General features: G+C 33.7%; 1 protein-coding gene across 2 annotated transcripts in view; it reads right to left on the bottom strand.

Moving 5' to 3' along the window:
• Positions 1 to 16982, bottom strand: part of Tmem63 (transmembrane protein 63) — a 170835-nt gene that overhangs the window by 123456 nt on the left and 30397 nt on the right. Inside the window, exon 1 of one of the 2 annotated variants that reach the window (XM_085809370.1) lies at positions 2896 to 3071. The exons of the other annotated variant lie outside the window; for it this stretch is intronic. The gene's annotated coding sequence lies outside the window, so the exon portion shown is untranslated. Of the gene's footprint in view, positions 1 to 2895; positions 3072 to 16982 lie in introns of those variants that run through there. 2 annotated transcript variants of the gene reach the window in all.

Here is a 16982-nt window from a genome sequence, read left to right as displayed (position 1 = left end):
AAATGGTGAATACTGATAGTTTGACCTTGCATGGGTTCAATCCCAGGCAAATGGGCTGGCTGCATGTTTGGTTTTTCCCATGCGTAATATGAATATGAGCAGTTTCCAACAGAAAGTCATCCACAATGGCTTTGCTTCTCTTGCACAGACAGCCCTTGTAGCTTTTTCTTATTCAAATAACCTAGCCTAACCTGTGTCTATTCCAGGTATTAAATATATCCGGTATTGAAAATACTAGTATCCGGAGGCTTTATCAACTAGGTTACTCACAGATAAGTATGTAATTCAGATCTTTGCCATAAACATTGAAATTAGACTCATGCAGACATATATGCAAGTGAAAGCATACAGACTAAATGTCACAGCTCGAGCTTTTGCTGCACGGGCCTGCCCTTGAATTTGCTACCTGAAACAGTCCTGAATTTGCCACCTCTCACGATATACAAGCAAATAACTAAAAAATGTCAAAATGGAACATAGGTAAACAAATTTAAACTCTATTTTTTTTTAAGAAAAAATTTTAGTTCAGTATTTAAAAATTACACTATTATTTAGTTCTCAAAACCATCAATGATATCGTAAAAGTCCACCTGACAGCTGCAGTTGCTGCAATGTAGACAGTATTGAAAGATTTCTTAAATGCAAAATAAACATTTATAGTTCTGAAATACTTTCTAAATAATGTCTAGGTCTTCTGTTATCGGGACTGGATTCAGAAATGTATGTATACACGTATGTGCCTTTGTGTGCGTGTATACACATACAGATGTACAGAACATACACATGTATACCATAAGCACATAAATTTATAAATAAATGTATATATATATATATATATATATATATATATATATATGTAAAATAAAAATATATGAATAAAAATTATAGATTAAACTATAAAACATTAATTCTTCCTCTTTATTCTAAAATCGTAATAACTTCTCTGCATTGCGTCATTCAAATTAATCATGCGATCTTACGTAACCGCTAATGCAGATGCCTCTTGACCAATCACCAAATAACAAACAAAAACTTTCCTCTTCGCGTGCTTCCATCCTTCATAACTACGCACTTCAGCTTTTGCTCTCTACTGTGCTAAGATGTAATTTCGCTGGCTTGCTCTATCCCGACAATATCAAAAATGTAAATCTTCTGTGGAAAGGCACGACTAGAGTGCCAAGTGATTGTGGCCACAAATATCAGTTGAAAATAAAAATGGAATTAAAACTGCCTCGACTGCCAAGTTCTTTAAATACTACGCAATCAAAATCTTCTTCAATATGGGTCTCATCACGCATCTACAGTGTTCCGTCTTTCCTTGTGCTTTTATCTCATCACGCATCGACACTGCTCCGGGTTTTTCTATGTGCTTTTATTATGACATGTATATATATATACATTTTAAAATCCGATTCTGATAACAGGAGAATACAGATTTTCATTTCAGAAACTCATTTTATGACCAGTAGCACTTACAGCAACTGTAAGGAAAGTTCACATTATTTGGATATTTGTTCTGGATATTGTATTTTAGAACAAACTGGAAAAATTTAAAGAACGCCCTTTCTCATTCCTTTTGTCATTAGTAATAATGCAAAAGAAAGTTTTAATATACTTTTCTTTTAACAAGGAATTCTTTCATATTAATATTGCCATAATCATAATTTAGTTGATACTTGAAATTTTCATTCAAAAGTTTCAACAGAATAAAAAAGGTATAAGACAGGTATGTAGCTGTTGAAATCTCATGATGATTTCTTTAAATACTTTACCTCTAGTTAAAAATTATTACTTTTCCTTAATTTAATTTGGAATGCCACTAAGAATATCATTAATATTCACATGCCTAGACTATCCATACGAAAAATACTGCCCCCAAAATGTGCTGCCCAGGGCATACCCTTGTCTACCTATGCCACTGTACAGACCTTCTTTAAACACAGAAGTTCAAAAATAAAAGACAAGTGAACAGTTGCATCTAACAAGGAATGTGTTGAAACACCTGAGGAATACACAATAACCAGCATGATTCAATATGTAATCTTAGAGTTAGCCTTTATTACAGACTACTTATGTGTGCCTGTAGATGAACAGATCTGGATGCATTAACATAAATGAAAAATATTAAACAGAAGATTACATTCTTAACATCAATTCTAAATGAAGTTTCAGAACAGCTGGAGACCTATCATATGCTGCTTGTTATAGAGAATTAGAAATAATATCTAACAATAAATTTCCAAAAGCTACAGAGTTCTGGAAGAAATGACCATTTCCTTTATCTGCTTTTTCCCATAAAACGAAAACTGCATGTTTATTGATGTATACAATACATTTACTTTGTATTAAACACTGCATTATGCTGTTCTGCATATAATTACTTGCTGAGAAAAACAAGCGATTAAATAAAACAGCATTTTACGGAATATCTGGATGACGCAAGTAAACTACAGAACGCAACTAACAAAAATAAAATTTAGATTTCAGATCTTCAGTATTAAGCAGCAACACAAAGGAAAGTATTTCCAAAACCTACAATAGGTGTTTATTTATGCATACGTAAAAATGATTTTTTTTTTTTTTTTTTTTTTTTTTTTTTTTTTTGTTGAAAAATTATTGCAAGAAAAGCAACAAAAATATAGATAACAGAAATGGATACAAAAATATGAGCATCGGAAATTGTTAAAAGTCATTGGCAATACAATTTTATGGAAAGAAAATTTTTCTGATAGATACAGTATCATTAACTACAGCGTAAGTAAGAGTTTTTTCTTAGGACTTTAGAAGCATCGAAATGAGGAGGGAAAAAAAAAAGTATATTCACATAATGCTATTTCTATAATTTAACGACTGCAATATTATCGTACCGGACAGTATGTTAATACGCATACTTACATAAGCAAGTCACTTAAATAACAATTAGGAATCGAAAATACTGTATGAAAGTTTAACAATTTACAGACATACTGTTCAGCATATTTCAGAGAAGTTAAAATAGGCAAATAAACCGAAAGTGCGTTTGTCAGCTGTCAACAACACAAGATGTTTTCGAAGTTACTGTTGCCAAACAATTGATCTTTAACATTATGTAACAGACGACTTCCTAAACTGTGCACTGTCAAAAATTGCGAAATCAAAAATTCACTCTTTAAACTGAAAATAACACTGATTTAAAATTTGTATTGACAATTGTTCTTAACACTTAAGTATTCAGTATTGAATAAAAGTAGCTATTTAAAGATTACAAAATGCTATTTCCCTTGTAGGCAACATTGGTCACTACAACTACTACTACTTCTACTAGATAATCATACTACTTTCACTTCCCCTATAGTTTCAGTTTAGTTTCGAAGGTTCTCATTTCGAATTTCTTTCGAAGTTTCAAGGTTTTGAAGAATCAAACATGCCAATATCTAATGATAATTTTGTAAGTAATCTTCGAAATTAGATGGCCCTCTTAAAGCTCTATCAATCCAAATCCAAATGTAAACAAAAGATTTTCATCCCAAAAGATTTGTACACATGCTCGCATGTGTTTCTGCGGGTTGACCGAGTAAAAAAAAACCTTTGGAGCCCCCATATGAAGGACACTTTTTGGTACTGCAAAGAACCCCGAAATATTTTCTCCTATCAATTAAAAATAAACAAGTTAGTATCTCTGTGGATAGGTTAAAACCAGCTTATGTGTTACAACCTAATGAACTTTTGTCTCCAACTTCAATAAGTGATCATACATCTGTGCCAAGACAGCAACTAGAACAACCTAAACAATTAACACGCTATGGAAGACAAGTAAAACTTCCAGTCCGTTTCAATGACGTTATTGACTCTTCTTTGAACTTATAACTCTTTCATATTAATTTAAAACTTTACTATGTTTTCTTTGTGTACATAGTTTCAATTTATATATTTGTATCAGTGTTATTTGTATAGACATTTGTATCTTCTCTCCCATCATGTTTTCAGAGTAACGTTGTTACTGGTAGGGGATTGATATAGGCAACAAATATTATTGGTCATAATAACTACAACTACTTCAACTAGATAACAACTACTACTTTCACTTCACCTATAGTTTCAGTTTAGTTTCGAAGGTTGTCATGGCTGAAATCAGCAAGGAGTTAGCAAGCGCTACAAAGAATAATAAAGATGTTATATATGAAAAAAAAATTGATTCTTGCTTTTGTTTTTTTGTCGTTTACATTATTATAAAAAAGAACTTTGCAAGCAACTACATTCTTGGTGACATCGGAATTATTGATAAAGATGTCAGAAAGTGAAGAATCGGGGATTAAAGAAGAAATAGCACGGATAAGTGTGAAAATACCTCCCTTTTAGGCTGAAAAGCCAGAGATATGGTTTTTTCAAGTAGAAGCACAGTTTTCTATTTGTGGAATAACTGCCGAGGAAACTAAATTCAACTACTTAGTTTCGCAATTGGAACCAAAATTTGTTGAAAGTTTGTGGGACAATAGCAAAACTAAATACACTGCTGCTAAAGAACGTCTCTTGAATACTTTTAAAGAAAGTGAAAATAAACGTTTACAGAGACTGCTAACAGGCATAGACTTGGGAGATAGTAAACCTAGTCAACTTTTACAAAAAATGCGAAATCTTGCTACTAATGGCATTTCGAATAAAGTTCTTAAAACACTATTTCTGCAGAAAATGCCAGAGTCTGTGCGCAATATTTTAATCGTTAGTGATAAAGATATCGAAAAACTGGCTCTAATGGCCGATCGTATCATCGAAATGCAACCGAAACAAGAACTATACTGTGTCAGCAGTATTGTTTCTCTAGGAGCAGATGCTATTGCTGAATTACGACAACAAATTGCAGTTTTGGATAATAAACTCGAAAAACTAACTGTTACAAGGAATTATTGTTCTCGCTCAAGAAATAGCAGTCGATCATCTAATGATCGAAGTAAGTCTCGGAGCCATTATAACCCTAATGGCAAGTACTGTTATTTCCACTTTCGTTTTCGGGAAAAGTGTTTTCCTGATAGATGCAAACCCCCCCCCCCCGGTGCATGGAAAAACAACTCCCCGGAAAACGAAAATCAGCAGTAGAATTAGCGATAGACTCTGCTGCTGTAAATAAAGAAAGTTGCCGTACATTCCTCTTATTTATCACGGACAAAAAAAACAGGTTTACATTTTCTGGTTGACAGTGGAGCAGAGGTAAGCCTTATTCCTCGTACTTCTAAACACAAACTTATTAGTGACTATAAATTATATGCTGCAAATAATACAGAAATCAATACTTTTGGTACAGAAGTTTTAATTCTTGATCTTGGTTTACGTCGAGAAATTTTAATTCCCATTTATTGTAGCAAAAATTAGTAAACCGATATTAGGTGCAGATTTTTTAAATAAGTTCAATTTAACGATTGATATAAAGCATAAAAGGTTAATTGATGGTGTGACGAACCTTGCAGTGTATGGTGACATCGCACCCATCTCTATTAATTAAACTGTAAATACAACGGTGAGCTTATGTAAATATTCTGATTTATTTGCTATATATCCTATAACAAAACCAAATTTTCTTATTTCTACTGTAAAGCATAACGTGAAACATCATATTATAACTAAAGAACAACCTGTAAATTGTAAAGCAAGATAATTAGACGCTAAACGGTTGGGAATAGTTAAAAGAGAATTCAAATATATGCTAGAAAATAACATCATTAGTCCGTCCAGTTCAGAATGGGTCCTACACATAGTGACAAAGAAAAACGGTTCTTTCCGCCCGTGTGGGGATTACAGAAGACTGACTGATTTAACTGTACCTGATCGTTATCCTATCCCTCGAATTCAAGATTTTCAACATATTTTAACTCATAAAACTATATTTCGTAAAATTGATCTCGTTAAGGCGTATGTTCACATTCCAGTAGCAGACGAAGATAAAGAGTAAACTGCCATCATCACACCTTTTGGTCTTTACTAATTCAATGTCATGAGTTTTGGTCTCAAAAATGCTCCCTCAACCTTTCAGAGGTTCATCAATGAAGTTTTTTATGGCCTAGACTTCGTGTTTCCATATTTGGATGATGTGTTGATTGCCTTTTCTTGCGAGGAAGAACATCGTTTACATCTTAAAACAGTTTTCCAGCGTTTAGATAAATATGGTCTCCGAATTAATATTAGCAAATCAGTTTTGGGAGTACCTGTAATAGACTTTTTGGGCTATCAAATATCTGCTGAAGGCTCAAAACCTCTACCTCAAAAAATTAAAGCTATCATAGAATATCCATTGCCAGAAACTATACACCAACTTCGTTCCTTCTTAGGAATGATCAATGTCTATCGTAATTACATAAAAAATGCCACAGAAACTCAAGCTTCTCTTCATGAACTTTTGAAAGGATCTACAATAAAGATCGACGTAAAATACTATGGACCAATGAAACCAGGAAAAGTTTTGAAAAATGTAAACAAGATATTGCTCAGGTAGCTTTGATGGCCTACCCCAATTCGGATTACCCTCTGGCATTTCTCACAGATGCATCCGATTTGGCTATTGGGTCAGTTATTCAACAAAAAGAACCAAATGGATGGAAGCCTTTGCATTTTTTTCAAAAAAGCTTAATGATGCCTAGAAAAATTACAGCGCTTACGATCGCGAGCTTTTGGGTATATATTTACCCGTTAAGCATTTTAAACATTTACTTGAAGGCCGCGATTTTACTATTTATGTGGATCATAAGCCCTTAACATTTGTTTTTAAGCAAAATAATAATAAAGCCTTTCCCAGACAACTAAGACAGCTACAATATATCTCATATTTCTCTACTAAGTGGTCAAAACAATGTGGTTGCAGACAGCCTATCTAGAATTTAGGACATCGATTCACCTGTTGTTGATTTTCACCTGATAGCAGATGCACAAATTAATGATGATGAACTGCAACAGTTTAAATTACATTCCAAATCATTGCATATTAAACAGCACCAATTACCATTAGGAAAACTCTTATATTGCGATACCTCTACTTCTAATATGAGACCATTCATATCTAAAACTTTTAGAAGGAAAATATTTAACGCAATTCATGGTTTAGCTCATCCTGGAATCCGAGTACTGTAAAAAAGATTACTAAAAGATTCATTTGGCCGGATATAAAAAAAGATGTTAAACAGTGGGCCCAAACTTGTACCGATTGTCAGAAAAATAAAGTAACTAAACATACAAAATCAGAATATTCTCAATATCAAGCACCAGATGAAAGATTTAGTGTCGTGCACATTGATTTAATTGGGCCTTATTCAGCTTCTAATGGATACACTTATTGTTTGACGTGTATTGATCGGTTTACCTCTTGGATGGAAGTGGTACCGTTATCAACTACCACAGCAGAAAGTATAGCAAGAGCCTTTTATGAACATTGGATAACACGATTTGGTGTACCTTCTTGTGTTATTACTGACAGAGAAACTCCATTCATTTCAGAACTGTTTCGAAATTTGGCCTCGCTATGTGGAGTAAAAGTAAACCATACAACTTCTTACCATCCTCAACGTAATGGGAAAATTGAACGTTTACACCGTACTTTAAAAACAGCTATTAGATGTCATAACTCTCTTCATTGACCGAAACATTACCAACAGTTCTTATGAGTTTGCGAGCTGCTCTACATGAGGACTGTAAGTATACAATAGCTGAAATGGTTTATGACAAAACTATTAAATTACCTGGCGAATTCTTTGAAGAATCAAACATGCCAATATCTAATGATAATTTTGTAAGTAATCTTCGAAATTAGATGGCCCTCTTAAAGCTCTATCAATCCAAATCCAAATGTAAACAAAAGATTTGTACACATGCTCGCATGTGTTTCTGCGGGTTGACCGAGTAAAAAAAAACCTTTGGAGCTCCCATATGAAGGACACTTTTTGGTACTGCAAAGAACCCCGAAATATTTTCTCCTATCAATTAAAAATAAACAAGTTAGTATCTCTGTGGATAGGTTAAAACCAGCTTATGTGTTACAACCTAATGAACTTTTGTCTCCAACTTCAATAAGTGATCATACATCTGTGCCAAGACAGCAACTAGAACAACCTAAACAATTAACACGCTATGGAAGACAAGTAAAACTTCCAGTCCGTTTCAATGACGTTATTGACTCTTCTTTGAACTTATAACTCTTTCATATTAATTTAAAACTTTACTATGTTTTCTTTGTGTACATAGTTTCAATTTATATATTTGTATCAGTGTTATTTGTATAGACATTTGTATCTTCTCTCCCATCATGTTTTCAGAGTAACGTTGTTACTGGTAGGGGATTGATATAGGCAACAAATATTATTGGTCATAATAACTACAACTACTTCAACTAGATAACAACTACTACTTTCACTTCACCTATAGTTTCAGTTTAGTTTCGAAGGTTGTCATGGCTGAAATCAGCAAGGAGTTAGCAAGCGCTACAAAGAATAATAAAGATGTTATATATGAAAAAAAAATTGATTCTTGCTTTTGTTTTTTTGTCGTTTAAATTATTATAAAAAAGAACTTTGCAAGCAACTACACATTCATTACCAGTTGCGTAAATAAGGGTTGCAAGGAATGTAGTCGCATAGTAGCCCTAGGCCTTAGACGGCCCGTAGATGTCTACTGAATTACATTTACAATGTTTAAATTTAGAAAGAAAATAGAAATATCTTTGCTTTCATAAAAGCATATACATAATGTAATGCTTTTACAGAGGCGTTTCTATAGTTATAGATAGAGGGTTCTTTAAGGTCCCAATCACATTATGTTTCGGCTTGGCGGGATTTGACGTCGAAAGGGACAGTTCTGAGAACCCGCACAATTCTAGGAAACCCATGTAACTAGGTTACCATTGTCATTTACTACAAAGACTTGAACGCCAAACACTAATCAATTATCGCTCAGAATGGGATCACGGGATGCTTCAGAAGCAGAACTTTTCGTCTGATTGGTTGTCTCTACCCAAGATAGAGATCCAGCCGAGACATTTTCAGTGAGGTTTGAAAAAAATCCCGCGTAGCCGCAACATCGTTTCCGCAGCTAGGCGGGACTTTGCATCAGGCGGAGCTCTTCTTTCTAGAAATCCTCCCGTTCAAAACCAGTGCTACCAGAATCTCATTTCTCAGAAATGTCCCGTCTAGCAAGGACTGTAGCCATAAGCTTCTTTCATTTCAGCCCTTTAATCTTAAACTTCGCTCCATCTTCGTTTTTGTGTAGCCTGGTTGTCAACTGAAAGCTAATTCGAATAAAAAACAACCTGCATACTGTTTAGTCGTTCCCGGCGACTTGAAGTCGTTAATGCTGAAAGCTATTAGTGATTCTTCACTAGTGACAGTTTGACATCCAAGCTTATTGTGAAAGCAATTTCTGAGTTTCTGGAGGCCTGTGACAAAAGCTGCTAACATGAAGTGGGGACATTAGGACCCTCAGTAGTTCATTAGATGTCCAGGTAAAGAGCGTTTCTGCATTATTGCCTCACATCAGATATTTTTTCCCATACTCGTAAAGAAGTTAGCTAGTTTAGTAAAGATTATTAATACTACTAGGCTACATTGTTAGCTACATATCCGTGACTGCTTTTAAAGTTTGGTTAGATAATTAAATTATTTACGTTGCTCTCATGTAATATGTTACTTAATAATATAAAAACATTTTAAATTCTCTTTATTTCTATGCAAAAATCTGATCTTTCCTTTTCACTCTTTCTACTTTTTTTAATACTCACTAGAATAATAGATTAATTAGCTTTTGCATAATTTCCCAATCACCAAAATAGCTGTTTAAGGAAATATTTTGATGCACAGCAATTTCAATATTTATTTAAAATATATTTAATTTTAAGAAAATTGCTGAAATCTCCGCCTCTCCGCTCTTCTTCTATAACTCCATCATTTAATCAATCTGTGAAAACATTTTCGTAATCCTCGAATTTGCCCTTTTTTATCAACCGGTGTGTCGAACTGCTTAAACGCTGTCTAGCAATATCGAAATTTTGACTTAAACAGCCCTTTTCTTTCACCCAAAGCAACTGAAACTCATATCTTCCCTCTTTAAAGGTAGCAGTTTCGTTAAAATGATTCAATGCGGCAATTTCCATTTCCTTTATGCATTTTGTTTCAACAGGGTCTCAAATACCCAATAAATCTAATTTCCACAAATTTTCAATCATGCTTTCATCTTGGACACGACACAATGCTGCTGTTGCAAATTCTCTTGTCAATAGGTCGACATATTCTCTTTCATCATTGTATTGCCAGAAAGATGTTGTCTTGTCCATATTACATGGAACAATGGTTGCCAGAGCCTACTCCTATGAGAGGTTAGACTTCTATTTTCCACCCCCAATTTTGAGGTAAAGCCCCCCGAAGAGGGAGAATCCGGGGGTCAACCCCGTCTCCTCTCGCACCAATCGACGCGAGAGGAATTTCGGCTAGCCGCATATTTAAAGTGCCGCCATGTCGCAGCACCGACCCTATACATTTACAAACATCCATGTCTTACCCGGAATTCGAACCCGGGCCCTCCTTCGGTACCATAGTAGGCTCTCCTAACCACTATACCGTCCGGGCGACTCCGAAAGAGGTTAAAAGTCAAGAATGGCTGCAGGGATTGCTTCCGTTATTGTGTACAATCCAAGTTAAGAATATGTTTCTCAAGAATTATTATGTCTAAAAATAAAATGTGTTAAATCGAATATGAGTGCTGCTAAACATTTCGGGCCATCAGCTTCTAAAACATTACATATATGTGAATCAAAATTACTATTTACATATATGTAAATCAGAACTAGAATATATTGAATTGGCAGATACATTTATTTACTTAATGTGCATGTAGCGTACCCATGTTTCATAAAATTGTGTTTTTAAAATATTTCCTTCAGCTATTATTTGGCTTTTATATTTTGCCTGAGAAATAAAACATTTTGCTGAAAATAAACAGAGTTCACCTATTCATAGGATTAGAGTTGACTGTTGAAGAACCAATTTTGTTAACACACACACGAGTTTATTCTGAAACCGCGTTATTTACGCAATTTAATGTAACCAGTAAACCAATGCCTAATTTCCAAAGTAAGGGAAATATTCTGGGCGTCAATTAGAGAAACTGAAGCTCCGCTCATAAGGTAAAAATATTACATTCATGAAGTGAAAGAGAAATACGTTTAATTAAGCTCTCGCTTGTGAAAGCAACTTAGCTATTGCCCTCCGAAAATCGGCGTCCTAAGCAATTGCCTGCGTAGGCTATGGAGCCGTCCCTGTAGTGGAGTATTGAAGAGACGTATAATAAGAGATTATTGATAATGCTTTTTTAAGGTGATCGCCTGGTTTACGAGTTTATCATTTGAATTTACACATAAAGAATGAATAAATATATATATATACATATATATAACATAATAAAAGCAAAGAAAAGACGGGAAGACTGTTGATGCGTACGTAGATCGATATTTGAAGAATTCTGATTGCGTAATAGACTAATGTGTTGACTTCGTAGTATCTAAAAAAAACTTGGCAGTCGAGGCAGTTTTAATTCCATTTTTATTTGCAATTTATATTTGCGGCCACCGTTAACTTGGCACTCGAGTTGTGCCTATTCAAAAACCTTTACATTTTTGATATTATTGCAATGGAAAGCAGAATAGCGAAATTACGTCCAAGCAGAGCTGAGACAGAAGCTGAAGTGCGTAGATATGCAAGATGGAGGCACACAAAGAGAAAGGTTTGGGTTTGAGTTAAAAAGTTTCAATTTCCAATTATTACGTCTTCAGCGCTGCGCAGGCCATGCGAAAAGGAATGATATAGAAATGACGCAATCGAGAGAAGTTATTACGATTTTTAGAACCGAAAGGTAGAATTAAAGAGTTTACCGTTTGTTTAAATTGTAATTTTGATTCATATATTTTTTATCTTACATATATAAATACAAAAAGAAACATAAGAGTTATGAACTCTTAGTTTAATTTTGATTTTGATATGTTTGGATTATTAATATTATTGAGTTATTGTGTTTGCTATTTTTAATATTATTGAGGAATAACCTTGCTTTGACTCCAGTTTACTTTTAACTTTAAATTCTTTAAATCTCTCTCTCTATATATATATATATTTGTCTATGTGTGTGCGTGCGTATCAGGAGGATTTGTGTGTTTGTGTGCATCAGGTGTGCGATTTTTCATTCTTTTTTATTATTTACACTTTTTCTATTGATTACTTTCTTTTAATTATGAGTTTATATTACTTTTTTCCAATTTTGCCTTTCTTTTTTTCCCTTTTTTTAAGATTTTGCTGCATATCCATAGTCGCCAGCATAGTAAGAGCTGCCGCATTAGGATACCCGAATGTACGTATCAGGAACTGCGACAGACAGTACGACTGGACAGAGAGCGAAGCTAAGAGAGTGATGGGATAGTATCCGTTTAATAAGAAGAGAGATGCATTGAAAGAAATATGACAACGCAGAGACATACTAACTAACATTGTCACTTTTCATCTGTGAATATTTCATCTGTAAATATCATCAAAATGCATCAGTGTACATCGCAAATAGTTCTGTTAAATAATTTAGTTACGTAGATTTCATCTCGTCTGCCTACTAATCCCCTAGAAACCGAGCCACGTATTAGCAGTAGTGGTGTTCCTTTTAAAATCAGCATACGAAAATAAAAATTATAAATAGGATAGTAACAAATCTATTTCTTGGCATAAATGAAATCTGAAGGCAATGGCGTAAATAAAGGTATGCAAGGAATGCCGTCGCATAGGAGCCCGAAGGCTTAGGGGGCCCTTAAATGTCCTGCTGAACTACATTTACATGTTTAAACTTAAAAGACGGATTCCATTACATATATATAGAAGCTTTAATTCATTTTACCTTGATGAGTTCGAAATTAGAATTTCAATAAGCGAAGATTAATTATTATTTTTATATTTTTATCTTGTATTTTTTCCCTTTTGCTTTTCATTTTTGTTTTTAGAATTTGTACTACTATAAATTCTAATTTTAATTTTGATATGTTTTGATTTTGTGTTAAACCCCTTTTAAACGATTGTTAATATTAATATAGTTGAGGATTCGCCTTGATTTGACTCCAATTTACTTTTAACTTTAGAATCTTTAAGTATATGTAGATAATAGAATTCGTTTTCTTTTAAGTTTTTAAGGGCCCCCTGGACAAGTAGTTTTCCGGAAGTGTGCAATTCACTTATATTGTATTTATCATTACCTGTAACCACAGCCACGAGTGAAAGGTCATTTTCACTACTGAAACTAATAAAAAAATATTTAAGAAACAGTATGACACAAGATCGGTTGCCAAACCTTTCACTATTGAGCGTTGAAGCTGAGATGGCTGAGAAAATGGACGTCCGAGTATTGATAAATAATTTTGCGGAAATGAAGGTTAGGAGACGCAAATTTTAAAAGAAGGATTTTTTTTTTATGATGGAGTTTGGCCACCAATGTTATCATTACACTTATTGAGAGAGGAAAAAATTAGAGAAGAGCAGTACGAACTGAGGAAAATTAAAAGGAAGCTGTAAAAAAAAACTTTAGCATTCATATTTTTTTATAAAAATCATGTATTCAAGTAGTTTAGTGAACCAAAAGGGTTTTTAAAAGGACAGAAAAAAAAGGTTCACCATACATATTTTCTACAAAAATTGTACGTTCAAATAGTTTTCTTTATGAAGTTTATGATATATATGTTTTATATTTAACAAATGTATCATTTACATTATAAAAGTTCTTATTTATTACTTGTATATTATTGCATAAATCATGTTCGTAAGCTGAGTAAATCACAGAGTACTCTACATTAATGTAATAGCTTTTCTGTACGTTTATCAGTTATCTTCTCTGTCAGTTTATAATATAACTAATTATTTATAAGTTTGCGAACTTAAGCGAAAAAACTTAGATAGGCGCAGATTTTATTTAAAAATTTAAAACATTAGTAAGTAAAACGTCTTGGATTTTATATAAAAATCTCCGCAAATCTAGGCTTTCTTCCTTTCCTTAATACTATACGTCGGCATGTTCCTTTTTTTATATAGACTTATTCATTTATTTTCAGTATGCATCTCAGTGAAAGGAGAGAAAAATCTGTCTCTCGCACTCACACAAAAAGTCTTAAGTAACTGATTTAAAATCATCTGACGTCAAATACCCAGAATAAAGCAAATTTCCATTTCACCAGTTGGTCAAGGGAAATTATTTTCCTTTTTATTGTTTCTCATGTTACGTACCTTTTAACTGGCTCCCTAAGAACGTGCTTTTATTTTTTAACAATTAATCCAGATGTGATAAAAATCATCATGAAAACATTGGCTCCAGGAATGCTTGATTTTTTTTTTTTAATTTTTATTTTTAAGCACATTAAATTTATTGGGAAAGGGGCCCAGGAAAATGTTTTGCATAGGGGCCCAAGAGTTCTAGTTACGCCACTGTCTGAAGGGTCAAGTTAACTCCAGTCAGGCCTTAAAGTGAGAGGAGCCCACCAGAGCAAGTTTCAGGGGCATCTCAGTCTTTGAGTAAAATCGGAATTCTAACTAAATATGAGAGATAACTTTTGGTATTGTAATTTGTTTTTTAACTGTTTGTCTTTAGTTTAACTTATCAGCTTATTATTTATTAAAATTTTATTTAATTTTATTGTTCATTTAATTTTTAAAACACTTTCTTGACGCCTTTTTACAGGGTCTTAGATCTTCTAATTTGTAGAAAATAAACCTTGAAGTGAATGTAAATGAAACTATTAAATAATGTCTTGAAAGAAGTTACGTTTTCTTTTCGAGAAGTCATGCATCACTAGATGGCGCCAGGTATGCGAAACTGGCTATCAGATGTTTTGAAATTGTACTTAACGTTCTGTTGTTTTCTCTGCATTCGAAGTTCTAAAACTTAATAATTAACCTTGATTTTTTTCTTTTCAACCACTTCCGATGGAAAAAAATAGTATCATACTAAGTTTCTGTAAGGAAATGGTTGCTGAGTTTCTGTAAACGTTCTGTTCTTCTTCAGTATAGTTACAACGCAATGGAAATTTATAAATTTCGACCTAGAAAAGGCAGATGACTTATGGTGTGCTTTTACCCTGTGCTTTTTTTTTTTTTTTTTTTTAAATTTTTATGGGCCCACCAGCGGCCGAGCGGTAAAGACGCTGAACACTGGTAGTTCGGTCTGAGGTTCGAATCCCGCGAACGGGCTGGCTGCATGGGCGTTTTCGTGGTTTTACCCATGTGTAACGTGTATACGAGCCAGTTTCCCTTAGAAAGTCCTCCACGAAAGGCATCCCTCCCTTTAGGCAGATAGCCCTCGTGTGCTTTGCCATAATTAAATACACCACACACCAACTATGGTGTGCTTTTAAAGTTATCCCATTTTTTAAAGCTGCTGTTCGATATGTATGGCATATTAAGTATGTGAAATCCGCAGCTTTTTGTCTCTGCTGGCTTTCTCTGTAAAAGTCTAATGATATAGGAAATTCTGAGGTCCCAAGCAATTTTCCCAAGCAATTTCCGAAATGTAAAAAATCATACCACCTTTTCAAAGGGAGGGGGGGGGGAATAAAAAGATAGTAGTAATAATAATGTTTCTTCTGTTATCGGGACCGGATTCAGAAATGTATGTATGTATTCAAATGTGTATGTATGCGCGTATGTTTGTGTACATACATGCACATGCATACGTACATATATATACATGCATACATACATGCCTACATTTCTGAATCCACTCCCATTTTAACAGAAGAGTACCAATAATAATGAGGAGAGTAAAAGAAAAAAAAAGAAAGACAAGTCTGAAAGTGTTCAAATTTTATTGGTCGCCCAAAAATGTTCTGTTTAAAGTTGAGTGTGGCTTATCAGTAGATATTTTCAATACAGATGGGCCAGGTGGAATAGCAAAAGATTTTACAGATGATTCATGAATATATATTTAAACTAAAACAGGAACGTTATATATCTTCTGTATGTTTGAAAGGGAAACAATTTGACGTAATTCGAAAAATATTTAATGTTTTTAATTAGCTAAATCGGGAATTAAAAGCATTTTTATTTAAATCAATCAGATTAAAAAGCATAACGTTCTTAAGAACTGCATGTATCGCTTTTAGATATTTTAGTTTGTTAATCTATAACAGATAGACTGAATTTGAAAGAGAAATATCTTACATTTTATTGAATGGGAACATCGAATGAAAAGAAAAACAACGAAGAGTAGTATATCGAGACTAAGAGTTCTTTTGGGTTAAAAATAAGTAGGTAGTATTTAATTATATGACGTTTTTATTGGCATACCTTTAAAACATTCGATGCAGCAATACCATTCTCGATACTTATATAGCAACATTTTTCGTTCAGTCAAAGTGCTATTTTAACTAACTATAATTTACTGAAAGAACTTTTTCCACATGCTATTGGCACAAGCAATGTAAAGAAAATTGTTAGTTCAGATAATACATTTGGAAAAACTTTTCTTGTAATTGTTCCTTGACATACAGTACAATGTCAACCGATATATTGTTATCTCTGGCCTTTATCAACCGAATTCTGCTAACCGAGCCGGGAATCAATTTAAAAGAAGTAATTGGGAAAACGTAGTAACATTAGAAAAGACGGAATGTTTTTTCGTTGATTGGTCTTTTGTTTTTTCTTATGAGTAACGGGTGATTTAACTATAAAAAAATGTTATGCCCTCATTACGGTAAAAATGTGGTTTAGATATATGATAAGATGTCAAAAGATGAAAAGATGAGGGTTCAAAATGGATGAATGTGGAATGAACAGGGAACTAAGAAATCGTTCGCGACATACTCGTAAATTCGGACAACAACAGAAAACTACACCGATCCTGAGGATAAGGAAAAATTAGCCATGCTGAAATCTAAGTTTTGTTTATTTTGGTTAGCATAAAACACATGAGGGCTTTTCGTCTAAAGGAAGGCATGCTTTCGGGAAAGACTTGATTTGCTT

This window comes from Stegodyphus dumicola, chromosome X2 (assembly GCF_044657685.1).
Source record: "Stegodyphus dumicola isolate Sdum_Otavi_A_Nest chromosome X2, ASM4465768v1".
NCBI lineage: Eukaryota > Metazoa > Arthropoda > Arachnida > Araneae > Eresidae > Stegodyphus > Stegodyphus dumicola.
Note: the sequence above shows the minus strand (reverse complement) of the source record. Positions and strands in the feature narration are given on the sequence as shown.